Source organism: Mytilus trossulus, chromosome 4 (genome assembly GCF_036588685.1).
Source record: "Mytilus trossulus isolate FHL-02 chromosome 4, PNRI_Mtr1.1.1.hap1, whole genome shotgun sequence".
Classification (NCBI taxonomy): domain Eukaryota; kingdom Metazoa; phylum Mollusca; class Bivalvia; order Mytilida; family Mytilidae; genus Mytilus; species Mytilus trossulus.
In genome coordinates, this window is record NC_086376.1 from 34798972 (window position 1) to 34813939 (window position 14968).

Below are 14968 nucleotides of genomic sequence, written 5' to 3' on the forward strand. Positions count from 1 at the left end.
TTTACCTTTTCTCAAAATTTTTCTCCACCCTATAATTAAAGTTGTGACTATGCGCACAGAATCTCGGACACCAAAATGTAACGTTCCTTCTAACCTCAGCGTATTTCAAGGCAAACAGAGAAAAAAACATCAAATTACTCTATTAATGGGCTTGAATTAGAATTACAAATGTCAGCAATACGAGCTAATACCAGCTGTGTAATCTCTAGTTAATTAGAAAAGCAAGTTATCACAAAGCACCAACTTGATAGAAATTTCAAAAAAAAAATACAAATCAAATTCAAAAGTAATACTTTATAAAAAATCAACTACTGAAAATGTACTTTGATCAACTCGGTTTTTTCTAAAACAGTTCATCAATAATATATAGATGAATCGATCGTCCTTAATTAATAAATTCTCTAACATAGCACCACATAAAAGTAAATGCATGTTGCTTTGTTCAGTTTGTAATTAATTTGTCTGGAACGAACTCTAAGACTTATAAAGTTCAAAACCTTTACAGCTACGAAAATGACATTGAATATCTAAAAAGTACATAAAAATAAAGAGAGGTGGTTAATTGCAAATGAGACAATTATCCACAAGAGACCAAACGAATGAAGATGGATATATATCTATAGGTCATCACACGGCCATAGATTAGAGCAAAACCAATACTGTATAATAGGGTATACAAGGCCTCGACATGACAGGTTGAAAGAAAAATCCAACTACCTGATTAATTTCAGCAAAAAGTAAAGACATCTTTGCTCGTGCATGAAAAACCAGTTGAGGACCAATGCAGTTATTTACCATGTTCTTGTAACAGTATATGAGTCAGCGTCTATGTCCCCGGAAGTTAAGCTTCCCCTCGTATATCTTTAAAACAATGGCATTCTAAGCATCAACACCATTCCTAAATTTGTTTCATTTTGTTCAACCTATTTTATCTCGCAAAACATAATATGGATTCAACGCTACAGTTACCAAGCGCAAACAGATCGTCGACAATTGCATTTAATTCGATAGAAAAAATGGAGAACAAACCCCACTTTATAAAGGAATAGGTTTACGGAGGGTTAAAATTGACCCTCAGATTTTTTTCAACCATGTCAAAATACTACAAATTTCACATAGAACTAGTTGTGACATAACTATTAATATAAATTAACGTTTTTTTGGCACATTTCAAGAAAAATTAAACAGTTATGACCCCGAAAAAGTTTTATAAATGTATTGTAACGTCAGTTTCGGTCAAATTTCCCCAAAGTTTTTTTTACAGATTTGAGCATGCAACCTCTAAACAAGTTTTTTTTAGTCTAGAAATTTTATAATGTGTGCAATACATTTAGCTATACTTACAAAATATGTCTAGCAAAATGCATCAGAATCTTATTACATAACATTAATTTTATAAATATCTTGAATATCTTTGTTTTGTCTTGAACTACTCTGGTCGAACTCCATACATACACGGACTATAGGTGTTTTCCTGTGACACACATACTTATATATAACCGGTAGAAAAATAAATCGAGGTTAGTATGTTAGTTCAACTTACTTTGCTCAAAAGATTCTTATGAAATCTGCTGTTTCTTTTGTGTATTTTTATATATATATATATATTTAGAACAGCATGCTCATTATATGGTTACATTGGTGTTATTGTCATTCATTTGCATAATAACTATCTTGTGAACTGATAACAAATAACTTCCGTGCATGCATGAAAAGTCTAAAATATTAAAATGTTTTATTTGGAAGGGGCGAGGGAGGGGATTCCTCCTAAATTTGCTTCAATGAAAATCCTTATATGGGGCTTCATAACTCCTACGGGAGTTACATGTAACTCTTAAAAACACAGCTAAAGTTTTCAAAAACAATATGAGTAAGAGAAATCAACCTTTTGAAAGGTCAAAATTAGTGTTTGTTAAACTGAAATGCTCCCGGTAAGTTTTGTGGTTAAAATTTCTTGATATTTCTTAACCCTTACCATGCGGTACCCGTCTTTTGACGGGCGGACCCTAATAACCGTTATTTGGCTCTAATGGCGTTCCATACTTTTAGAAGTCCACTTTATGATACTTATTTTAAAAGTTATGCATGTTCCGTCAATCTGAGGCTATCCATATTCACGTTTCTCATGTATAAGTAGCATTTTGAGCACAAATACGGACTTGGAAAATTGAAATTGGCTAAAACTCGATTTTCTGGAGGGGTAGGCTTCACATCTGTATCTTACACAAGAAGTTCAGAGGCATAAAACTGGCAAAGATAGTGCAAACCCACAGCCATATAACTACTGATCATTATTATTATTGAAATACGCATAGGAAACAACTACTTCCGGTTTTGGGTCCATTCGAAGTAAAAAATCGGCAAAAATCGTGAAATTCGGTATTTTGGGTCCAAATGACCTTCTGTAGACCGATGAATCAAGATCAGATTCACTCCGACCTAACAACTGTTGGGGTCTATTTGTTCACTAGGGTCCACTCTACACGCAGGCTACAACTGGATACCTTAACCAGCAACCCTGGGTCTTCTGGGTCAAGAGAAGGGGTGAAAAATCGGCAAAATTGACGTTTTTTGCACCTGTTGACCCACTTTGGGGCAAATTCCCGTCAAAAAAAATCCCGCTCCTCACCCCGACCACCCCACACCGTGATCACCTATATTAGATTTAAAGAAATCAATAAGCTACAGCAACAGGGCTAAGCTCATTTGCATATAATTTGCATATTTTTGCAAATAAACGAAAATTAGACATTTTCTAAAAACAATTCCGCATGGTAAGGGTTAATATGTTTATCAACTGGTCAAAATAAATATCTTTCAAAACTTTGAGAATTAAACAAGCCAAATCTATTTGGGCCAAGGTGTTGGGTACCCCCTTACATCTAATGTACATACCACATACAATTATCTCTGTCCAACCTATATGCTACTATATATTTGAGTTTGTGTCATACATGTACATGGGTGAGATTTAGATTCATTTAAACTGATTTAATCTCTGCTTAACCTTGAATGCCCCTACAACTATACTTAAAATTGTGACAGTCCTATTTTCCCTTTATCTTGATCTATCATATTGTTTCTAAATTCTTGTTTAGTAATTTCTTTCTATGCAGTAAAAGGGGAAGTTTTAACTACAATGTATAACCCGGAAAAAATACATTGATAAAACAAAGCTTTTAAAACAACCTTAAAAAATCTATTCAAAAATTGTCTAAATATAGTTATATTAAGTCTTCCTCGTCGCGATACAAACTATAATGATTATGAACAATCACGAGTGAAATTGAGGAAATCTTACATATATGTCATTGAGAAAACCTGAGAGAGGTCAACTCAAAATAATCTACTGTGCTTTGAAGAAAAAAATCGTTTCATGTCCATATTTAGAAAACTGTGTTTAATTTGGCTGAATACCCCTTGAACATTTTATGCTTCCACAAACAAAGATGATAACCACTTACCCTTGAAGATGTTCTCATGTGTATAATAAAACACATGTTACATGATTACTAGATATATCAGATATCAGAATGCTAAAAATGCATTTTGCCTTGGAAACATGCATGTTTATGATTTCTTTATTATAGTATTTGTATCGTTTTTAAAAGTGCATAATTGCGATGGTGAAATAAAACAGACATTAAATACTACAAACTGATTGACTAGGGTGCAAACATTTTAAATGAATTATACAAACAAAACACTTGGCAAATGTTTATTAAACGAAACTGTTACAGAATTATACAGATGAAGGTTTCTACAAAATAAGTCATCTGTTGATTAAGATTTTTTTTTATATAGTAGTATGTTATGAAACGTAAAATATTTCATAATTTGAAAAACGTTTTTAATCTTTCGGTAAAATAGACATTCAAGTATAGATACCAAGGGGAAAACCAAAAGCCGTTATAGAAAGAAACACAAACAACAACACTTTAAAAGAACAAAATCAAATTGAAGATGAGCAGACAAAAACAATAATTCACAAAACAGTACAAAGACAATTACAGAATGGGCAACACGGACCATAAAAGATTGAGTTAACTCATGTGTGCCAAAAGATAAGTATACATTCTGTGCATGGGTGGCACTGATCGTGCTCTCAAACCAAGCACACATATTCGCAATCGGTGATGTCATTAATGTCAATGGTATACCCTTCAACAAGAATGTTCAGATTTATTTTCTGGAAACTCAAAAGAGGTATTATTACATGAGGAGCTTTATAACCAAATGATGCCTCAAAAGAATATTAAAAGAAATTAAGAGTCCATCTTGAAGCGAGAGAGCTATACGAAGATGAGATTCTCCCGGCTTTAGTTTAGTATCTTTATCTTATAAATCGTCAATATAAAGGTAGACTAAAGCTACCGGGACGCAAATTACAGGCTTACAGAGACATTTTTATAAAAGCTAAATTTGAGGCTATACAAACAATAATCTATAAATGCAAATTTTGATGCTTTCATAAACAGTTTTAGAGATTGAAATTTTAATGCTTAGTGCGAGGTTTGACATGCCATAAAACCAGGTTCAACCCACCATTTTTATTCCCCTTTAAAAGTGTCCTGTACCAAGTCAGGAAGATGGTCATTGTTATATTATTGTTCGTTTCTCTGTGTGTTGCATTTTAACGTTGAGTCGTTTGTTTTTCCTCTTATTTTTGAGATATTGAGATAAGACGTGGCACGGTACTTGTCTATCCCAAATTCATGTATTTGGTTTTCATGTTATATTTGTTATTCTCGTGGTGTTTTTTCTGATGCTTGGTCCGTTTCTGTGAGTGTTGCGTTTCGGTGTTGTTGTTCTCCTCTTATATTTAACGCGTTTCGCTCGGTTTTGGTTGGTTACCCCGATTTTGTTTTTCGTCCATGGATTTATGAGTTTTGAACAGCGGTATACTACTGTTGCCTTTATTTATACAAACAGTTTAATAGATGTGAATTTTATTGCTTGTGCATAGACAGTTTTAGAGATGCGAATTGTAATGCTTACATAGATCATTCAGAGAAGCGAATTTAAATGATTACACATACAATATTAGAGATGTGAATTAATTTTAATGCTTCCAACAAATTAAATAAGAGTTGCGAATTTAAATTGCTTACACAGACAATTTTAGAGATTCGAATAGTTTTAATGCTTACACACACAGTTTTAGATATGTGGATTTTAATGCTTACAAATGCGAATTTGAAGGCTTTTACAGACAACTTTTTTTCACTTAAGTTAGTCGAACTTTGAATGATTACATGACAGGTGTAAACTAATGAGCTCGTGCAGATAAAAGGTAACATATAATTTCAACACAGTAATTATTACTACTTAAACATATAGTTTTAATTCGACAATGTTATTGCTAACTAAAGACATATTTAACGCAATAGTTACCATTGAAGTGGAAACGATGCGAGATATGAGATATATATGGCGCAGATCCAGTCTTTTTAAAGTAGATTTTAGGGTGTTTCATCTGAAATGGGAAGGGTTTGGATTCAAACCCACTTTTCATCGTCTAACACGTGTTTATAAAACAAAGCCAGTTATATACCCGAAACCCACCTGTACCTACTCCCATTTTATTCACTTTGTAAATTTTTGTTATGGGATTGCCTCAGGAAATCTTGATATAACGTTCTAGTATTTTTTTTCAATTGTTCATGGTTATGGTATACAAAGTCATAGTGACAAACTCATACTACTATTTTATTGAATCTCTTTTCTTGTGCATTGTCAATATTCACTATACCGACTTTCAAAACGGATTTCAGTTTTGCTGACAAGTCTACGTTGATACGTAAGGAGACTTTTGATAACCGAGATATTTCTATCTTTGTGGATAAACTTTATCATAGATAAAAATATTCAAGGAAACATTTTTGTCTACAGACATGACATTTATAGATCAATTTTCTTTGAGAGAACGAATACGGTCAAGAATGGTGTCGGTATCTTGAACAAAAGATAGGATAAAGGGACAAAGCTTATACTCAATCACGGAAATGTTTCCTTTTGTTGACGAGATATGCAAAATTGTGTATATATTTTTAACTGTCCTATATCTAATTTAGATACAGAAGGTTGTACTGGAGAGCCCTATTATACTAATAGATCTCTTTCTCAATGCTATCAGTTCGTTAATCTCTACTTAAATAGAAACGAAGACCCTTGACAAAATGACGTATTACTTCTATTGTGGATTCGTTCATAGCTAACAATAGATGAGGAAGCACTTTTAATATTATAAGTTAAACGAGCCTGAATATTCAGCGTCATCTATATCATAAAAAGAGTACGAAATGATGTTGGTGTCGGGGTCTTTTACAGTCGACTTTACGGTACGGGATTTCTCATTGTTGAAGGCTGTACGGTAGACTATTATGGTCAAATTTCACTCCATTTCAACTTTTGTGGATAGTTGTCTCATTTGGTAATCATACCACACCTCCTTATTTGTACAGTATGATGTTGAGTATATTTTGACAATATCAATATAAAGCTTGGGTACACACATCCTTTAAGACATTTAAATCGATCAATTATAATGATTCATTGAACCCAACAAATATATGTACGTCATTGCACAATTGTTATAAATAAGAAACATCTAAAATTGATACCTTTATACACTTTTGATTGATTCATTTCTCATAAATGCAAAAACCTATCTAAAGAGAATAAAAATGAGAATTGAAATGGGGAATGTGTCAAAGCGACAACAACCCGACTTGAAAGAGAAAAGAAAGATACCAGAGGGACAGTCAAACTCATAAATCGAAAATAAACTGACAACGCTTTGGCTAAAAATGAAAAGAACAAACAGACAAACAATAATTATAGTACACATGACACAACATAGAAAACTAAAGAATAAACAACACGAACCCCACCAAAAACTAGGGGTGATCTCAGGTGCTCCGGGAGGGTAAGAAGATCCTGCTCCACATGTGACACCCGTCGTGTTGCTTATGAGATAACAAATCCGGTAAGTAGTCTAATTCGGTAGGTCACATTCATGAAAGGGAAGGGAATTGTAGTTACGACGTTATGAACATATCCGAAAACCTGTTTGTATTATCTGCTAGTCTATATGACGTAATTGGTATACAAACTATTCATAAAACATGTGGTGCTAGTTCTGACTGCTTCATTATGAACCAGATTTAAACTTTTCGATCAAACAATTTTTGTTAGTTTTGTTTCACACATGAAAAGTCCTTAGAATATACAGAAATAGTTTATATTTAAGTTCAAAAAAGAATCTAATAGGCCTATATTACAGGTGAATTTTTCTATTCTTTTATTATGTAATCGGAACATGAATTATTTAACTTTCCGTGTGGTGTTTCATTGGGATTTAAAGTTTTACAAATCTGAATTATCAAGAATGCTTTAGAATTTGTTCAATCCGAAGCGCTTCCAAATCTGGAACCTTAGTTTCATGTAATTGCTTCTTGTTTAAAACTTATTTTTTTGTAAGAGACGTTTGACATATTTGACAAACTACATGTCGAGCAAAAGGAACATAAAACGTTACAGTATGTTAGATTATAAAAAAAATGAAAAAAAAACACTTTATAAATTGCGTGCGTCCGAAGACTTTTTCTGAATTTCCCTTCAACCGGAACGCTGAAGGGACTTAAAAAGCAAATTGAAAATAAAATCAGAAGAAGCGTGGTTTAACCAGCTATACTGCGTGAGTTGGAAGCTTGAGTTCATAATACTATTGTTTTCAAATAAAAAAAAGTACAAATTAATGTATGTTATAAATCCCGCCAGCGGAAAGGAAGGTTTGTTTTGATTATTTTTCAATCTAAGCACCTTAACAAACTCATATCAAAGAACAACATTGTAGTTCTGTATCTTTAAATTTCTGTTAGGTCTTCAACACAGAACAAAAGATCACCAGCTGTAACTGGTAAAGCAATCTTGCAAACATCATAATAGTTTTGACAATCTCATTGCAAAATGTAGAAATAATGGAAACATCCGCAAGCACATCCAGATATAATGTTTATGTTAAAGTAAGATAATGTGGCAGAATTAATAATGTGTCGCTAAGGGTAATAACTGGGACTGCTAAGGAGTTTTGATAGAAAGAGGAAAAGGGAAGTAAAACACGTAATCAACGCTTTATCAAGAAAAATACGGCAATAACTGTATCACGAGATAATTTTACGCCTCTAGGGTCTATTTATAGATATAGGAAGATGTGGTGTGAGTGCCAAAGAGACAACTCTCCATCTAAATGTTTGATAACTTATGCTCATTCAGATTACAATGCCTGTTACATTTGAGTGCTGTGTGATTCGTGCTATTTACTTTCGGAAAGCGAACATTTCAAGTTAACTTAAACCTTTCATCAATAAGGTATCTATACATTCAAATCACAAGTAGAATAAAACTCATATAATCAATGTAGCTATAGAATAATAAAAATCAACGAAACAACAGTCCAAAAACTTACTTTTGAAAATCAATAAGAGAGAAAAGTTCAAGTTTTCGATGCTGAGAGCTACCCACGAAGCTTTTAATATTGCATGATTTCATATGATATACGGAAAAAGAGCAACATTGATGTGTCAAGCGTCTCCATTAACATACTTAATATTAACTTAATCTCATGACGCACCTTATATTAATAGTTCGCATTATATATAGCGATGTTTTTTTTAGCACTGCATGTTTTTGTTTTTGCTTTTATCAATTATCCACGGGTCTACATCTTCTTTTGATCAACTTCCCCAATCAAGGATATTTTTGAAGCACACCTGGTGATTAGTTATTCATAAGATGGTTTTGTTTACAGAGATGGTATATCGACTAATATACCATCGTCAATAAATCATTGATCGCTGTGTCTCAAATTATCTTTTAAAACGTACTTATGGGATTGTAATAAACGTAAATGCATGCATCATATGAAAAATATCATTATCAATGCATGCCACCTTTGTTATATACGTATACCATTGAAAAGTAAAACAAATGTGTATCAGATGAGATTCACCGAGAAAAACTTTTTACAAGTCAAATATCGAACAATTATAAAGAGAGCAAGAACTTAAAAGCAAACTAAACAAATACGGAAATTAAATTCCAAAGGGTTTGAACGATCACTCGAAGGACACTATTTGAAAATAAAAGAAAAAGGTTAATTTGACTTCAATTTGACATTTAAATAACACTATGAATAAGTTTAAAACTGTTATCTGACACTCTCATCTTTACTTTTTGTTCCTTTGGACAGCATATATGTAAACTTATTTATATACATTCAAGTAAGAAGTCATTCAAGTTCAAGTTTTTTAAATCGAAAATAGAAAATAATTTGTTTTATTAGGGATCGAATATCCTGGTATGCAACTTGTAAACACGATTAAACTTATTAGTGAATTTAGTCATGCAAAAAACCATAACTTAAAGTCAGTTTTAAATAATATTTCAAAATATTATATTTCGGTATACGTTTATATCTTTAAAAGATCGGATAAGTTTTTTTTATTCATTAAGTAAATCTACGTACAACATGCATTTTTATTAAGCCTCGTTGAATTTTAAGATTCAAACGAGCCGCCTATTGAGACATAAACGACGCTATTTCTTTAGAACAAAAGTAGTATTGAAGTTAAAGGACAATACGACCAAGTTGTATTTTAAATTCGTTATCGAACAATCTGTGATTTCAAATAATAAAATTAGTCTTTGTTCATTAGCCAAAAACCAAAATATTGAAAACAAAATCAATGAAATCAGTTATGCTACATATATATAAATATATCAAGGATAAAATAAAAAAACAAAACACTACTGCTTACCTTTTTGTCAGATTTTTTTATCCCTCATTTCGTAATTATCCAAAACAAACTAGAAATAAAAAAACAGAAACAGTTGTATAACTTGCTGATTATTCAGAATGATATTACGACAGGAAATTATTATGTGAAAACGCTATTTTCTGCTACCAGAATCAACATAAAACTTGTTGTAGTAAATGTGTGTTGCACAAACGTATCAATAATTGCCGGTATGAAAACAATTAGTAGTCAATAAGATTTCTCCACTCACCGGCAGGTTATAAGCTTCCTTCTGCCTCGGTGCTTTTCTGTGTCACGTTTGAAGGGATTTTAATTCGACTAATTGTTTTTATTGTTAATACAGGTAATCAATCTAAAACTTGATTCAATACACAGATTTATAGAACTTACATACTAATAAATAAACATTTATAAAAGATTCCGATCAACTTTTCTAATTTGAAAGAACTGCTTTATAAATTGTCGAAGAACCTATCGATATCATAAATGTGTAAACTATCGATAAACAATACGTGACAACATGCAATACATCAATCGCGGGATAATACATTTAAAGTTATACTGAATGCGAACCCTAATTTAAGGGTCACTGAGAAATAGAACCTGTTATATATGAATTATACACATGATTAAATTGGAGTAAATATACAACCGTTTAAGCTGTATGGTTTATTTATATACCATTAATGTATTTATAATGTATATAAATAAGTATTTTGAATCGATTTCCTTTGTTGTTACAATAAGAATAAATACGCTGTCAACATAATAGTTTAATTTCTTGTAACAGTTATGATACAAGTTCTTATTGAATAAACATGTCAAACTGTACTCAATAACCTCGTAGACAGCTCACCGGTATGTAATCAGAACAATATGAATATTCTATATTCATACTGTTTCTTTTGAACCATGGCTGCAACATCAGGTCGGTATTCACGCAATAGGTTTACCAGCTTAAGAAAACAAAAATAGTTAGATGCTGCTTGGAGCGCAGTTCAATAACCGAATAATAATAACAGTACATCAACAGATTATGACATACATGTACAAACACCGACATGGAAAATTTAAAATGGCGATGTAGTTGGCATATACTCCCAACTGCAGGTCAACATGTACAATGAGTTAAAAATTACCATAGCAGCCTCTTTAAAAGCATTCAAACATTATTTGTGTATAATGAATTAGGCCGTCGTTTTTTTCAATGTATCACATATTTTCATTCCGGACCTTTTGTAACCTAGTGTACAATATTGGTTTTGCTTAATGTTGAAGCCATAAACTGTAAATAATCTGGTCTTTCAGGAATAGTTGTCCCACTGGTGATCGTACATACCACATCTCCCTATTTTTATGTTACCAAGGACCATTGCAGTCATTAAAATGAGTATTTGTCTCATTTTGAATAACTAATTCAATAAACCATTCAAAGGGGACCAGGATAAGGGGAACATGGTTATATTTACATGTGCATTACACAGTGATTCTATTGACGAAATATAATTGAACTATCTCCGAGATGAAACCAGAAACTTAACTTAATCACAATAACTTAAAATTGATCAATGACCGATGATAATAAAGACATGATCAGATCAGTTTTATTAGCGGGATAAATATGTGTTTTTACATTGGTTTTGTAAACTAGATATAACTGACCTAATTATAATACATATAGCAGAAGGGAAAAGCAAAATCACAAAAATACTGAACTACGAGGAAAATTGAAAGCGAAAAGTCCCTAATCAAATGGCTAAATCAAAAGCCCAAACACATCAATCGAATGTATAACAACTGTCATATTCCAGACTTAGTACAGGCATTTTTAACCGGATTTTTGTGAAAAAAATGTCAATCAAATGTTGTCCGTGCATTAACTCACGAACCGTTCAACCAAAGCTTTCAAAATTTAAATATGTTGTTACTGACAACTAAATGAAGGTCAAGTTCAATAATGTCCATTTTGACTTTACCATTCAGGAGTTATCGTTTTTGAAAGATTGAAAAATGGAGTTTCCAGTCGTGTCCGTGCATTTATGCATGAACTGTTCTACCAAATGAAAGCTTCCCAAATTTTAATATGTTGTTACTGGTGACAAAATGGAGGTCAAGTTAAATAATGACGATTTTGAATTTTACCGTTCAGGAGTTATGATGGTTCTTGAAAGATTGAAAAATGGTGTTTCCAGCCGTGTCCGTGCATTTATGCATGAACTGTTCTACCAAATGAAAGCTTCCCAAATTTTAATATGTTGTTACTGGTGACAAAATGGAGGTCAAGTTAATAATGACGATTTTGACTTTTACCGTTCAGGAGTTATGGTTCTTGAAAGATTGAAAAATGGTGTTTCCAGCCGTGTCCGTGCATTTACGCATGAACTGTTCTAGCAAAGCTTCCCAAATTTTAATACGTTGTTACTGATGACAAAATGGAGGTCAAGTTAAATAATGACGATTTTGACTTTTACCGTTCAGGAGTTATGGTTCTTGAAAGATTGAAACATGGTGTTTCCAGCCGTGTCCGTGCATTTTCTCATGAACCATTCAACCAAAAAGCTTTTCAAATTTTAATATGTTGTTACTAATAAAAAAATGGAGGTCAAGTTCAACAATGACGATTTTGACTTTTACCGTTCAGGAGTTATGGTTCTTGAAAGATCGTAAAATGGCGTTTCCAGTCATGTCCGTGCATTTACGCATGAACTGTTCTAGCAAAGCTTCTCAAATTTTAATATGTTGTTACTGATGACTAAATGGAGGTCAAGTTAAATAATGACGATTTTGACTTTTACCGTTCAGGAGTTATGGTTCTTGAAAGATTGAAAAATGGTGTTTCCAGCCGTGTCCGTGCATTTTCTCATGAACCATTCAACCAAAGCTTTTCAAATTTTAATATGTTGTTACTGATGAAAAAATGGAGGTCAAGTTCAATAATGACGATTTTGACTTTTACCGTTCAGGAGTTATGATTCTTGAAAGATCGTAAAATGGTGTTTCCATTCACGTTGTTGGATTTACTCACGAACTATTCAATCTAAGCTTTTCAAATTTTAATATTTTGATACTGATGACAAAATGGAGGTCAAATTTGATATTGACGATTTTCACTTCCTCTAATCATCAGTAATGGTTCTTTTGATATTGCCAGTACACAAATAAATTTTAATAAATCCGGTTTGCTGTCGTTGTGACAGCCTCTTGTCTTATGTAGGAAATGGTGGATTGAACCTGGTTTTATAGCTAGCTAAACCTCTCACATGTATGGTAGTCGCATCAAATTCCATTATATTCAACAGTAAATTATCGTTTATGATACTAATAATTTAAAAAAAAACACAGAAAAGAATGAGGGCATCAATGTTTGTCTAATTTCATACCCTTGTAAGGGGTCAACTGATGAATATCTTATTCAAAATATGTGGATCTTGTCTTCCTGACCTTTTTTTAAGGGTTTAAAAAAACTTAAAAATATGTGGATCTTGTCTTCCTGACCCTTTTTTTTAAGGGTTTAAAAGTTTGAGAGTATCCGATACAGTTTTCAAGGTAATGAGCGCAAAAACGTCAATAAACTATTGATTAACGATTTCAAACATTCAACTTATTCGTAGATCTTGTGTAGATGATTCTCTTTGCCGAAACGAAATCGAAATCGAAATCGATACAGGATAATGCATCTATACAACGGAAGCTGATATTGGGTTTATAATTTCTTAATTATAACATTTGGATACATTTTGCATTGACACACATTAATATGCAATGTATTTGAGGTGGCAATTAGTTATTTTCTGTTTATATTGCTCCGTTTGCTATTCATTTTGTCGGTTTCTAACTTTCAGGTCGATTCCGAAAGTACCATTTGGCTTTTGTCAGTTTTGTTGTAACTATTGATTCAATGACCCTCGCAATACTTTTTCCAATTTTAATCAGTTTAATTTCACAGAACATGGAATATCTGAATCCTTTTATCTGTTTTGACAAGCTTGATGGATGTCTACCACTTCATTATCCAACCAAGTTACCATACCATTATACAGATAACGATTAGGGGCTTATCATTTGATTGAGAATTAAGTGAGTAATTAAGGTTAATGTCGTGACATGCTATTTATTTTCCTTTATTGTTCCTTTTAAGTTGTGTTTATTCGTATAGAAAACAGGAAAAAGTAAACATCGTGATATTGAAACAATAAAAAGGTTCAGTAAAAAATTCCACGAGAATTTTATGGAAATTTTACAAGATTCAAGCTTGTTGATCAAATGGCAACGAATGAGAATAAATCAATTTTCAAATTCTGAGAGAAATAATGGTCGTTTATAACAAAGTTTTTGTAGTTTTTCTTGAACACGTAATGTGGATGATGTTAACAACGACTGTTGAGAAAGCAAACAAATCTTTTATGAAAAAACATTTATTTTGAGAATAGATATAAATCCATTTATCATTACCGTAAGACAAGAATATCTTTTCATACTTGTTGATAATCCACATAAACCTAGACATAAAACCAGATAACAAGGCAAGATGTTCCTTTTATTGGTTTATAATGAATGCATTTTACAAAGGTATAAAAAAATGATACGATCAAAGATTGTGCACGATAGACGCGCGTTTTCATCTGCACAAGACTAACCAGCATCGCTCGAACTATAACGTAAGGGTACCCAAATTGCACCGGGTACCCAAATTGCACCTATTTAGAAAAGATAGCTATCGGAACTCTTACAAGATTTCCTAGAGACTAAACAATTTGTGTTTTTATTATTTGATACTATGCACGTCTGTTAACATAAGTAAACATATTTAAATACACACAAAATTTTCACAGTATTTATCAACAGATGGACTGTTTACTGAAAAAGCATAATGTACGAAAAACGTCACCATGCGACGTCATCAAAACGTCATCTTTTTAAAATTAGCAAATACAATATATTATAAGTATCCATTTCGTAAAATATGGAGAGTAAGCATGGACTAATATCCAATTGTTCAAAATATTTGAAAAAATTTAACAAAAGCTCGGTTATTAGACTTTTGACGATGTGAATTTAAGCATAGATGCAATTTGGGTACTCCTCGTTACAGAATCATGGATAGTTCGGAGGTTGATTCAAACCCATTTTTGTATGACTCAATATGG

General features: G+C 32.3%; 1 protein-coding gene across 2 annotated transcripts in view; it reads right to left on the minus strand.

Moving 5' to 3' along the window:
* Positions 1-10298, minus strand: part of LOC134715185 (5-hydroxytryptamine receptor 4-like) — a 68834-nt gene extending 58536 nt beyond the window's left edge. Inside the window, exons 1-2 of one of the 2 annotated variants that reach the window (XM_063577194.1) lie at positions 10072-10298; positions 9822-9870 (exon numbers count right to left, since the gene is read on the minus strand). The gene's annotated coding sequence lies outside the window, so the exon portion shown is untranslated. The remainder of the gene's footprint in view (positions 1-9821; positions 9871-10071) is intronic. The other variant, XM_063577198.1, reaches the window with a different exon arrangement.
* Positions 10299-14968: the final 4670 nt, after the last annotated feature.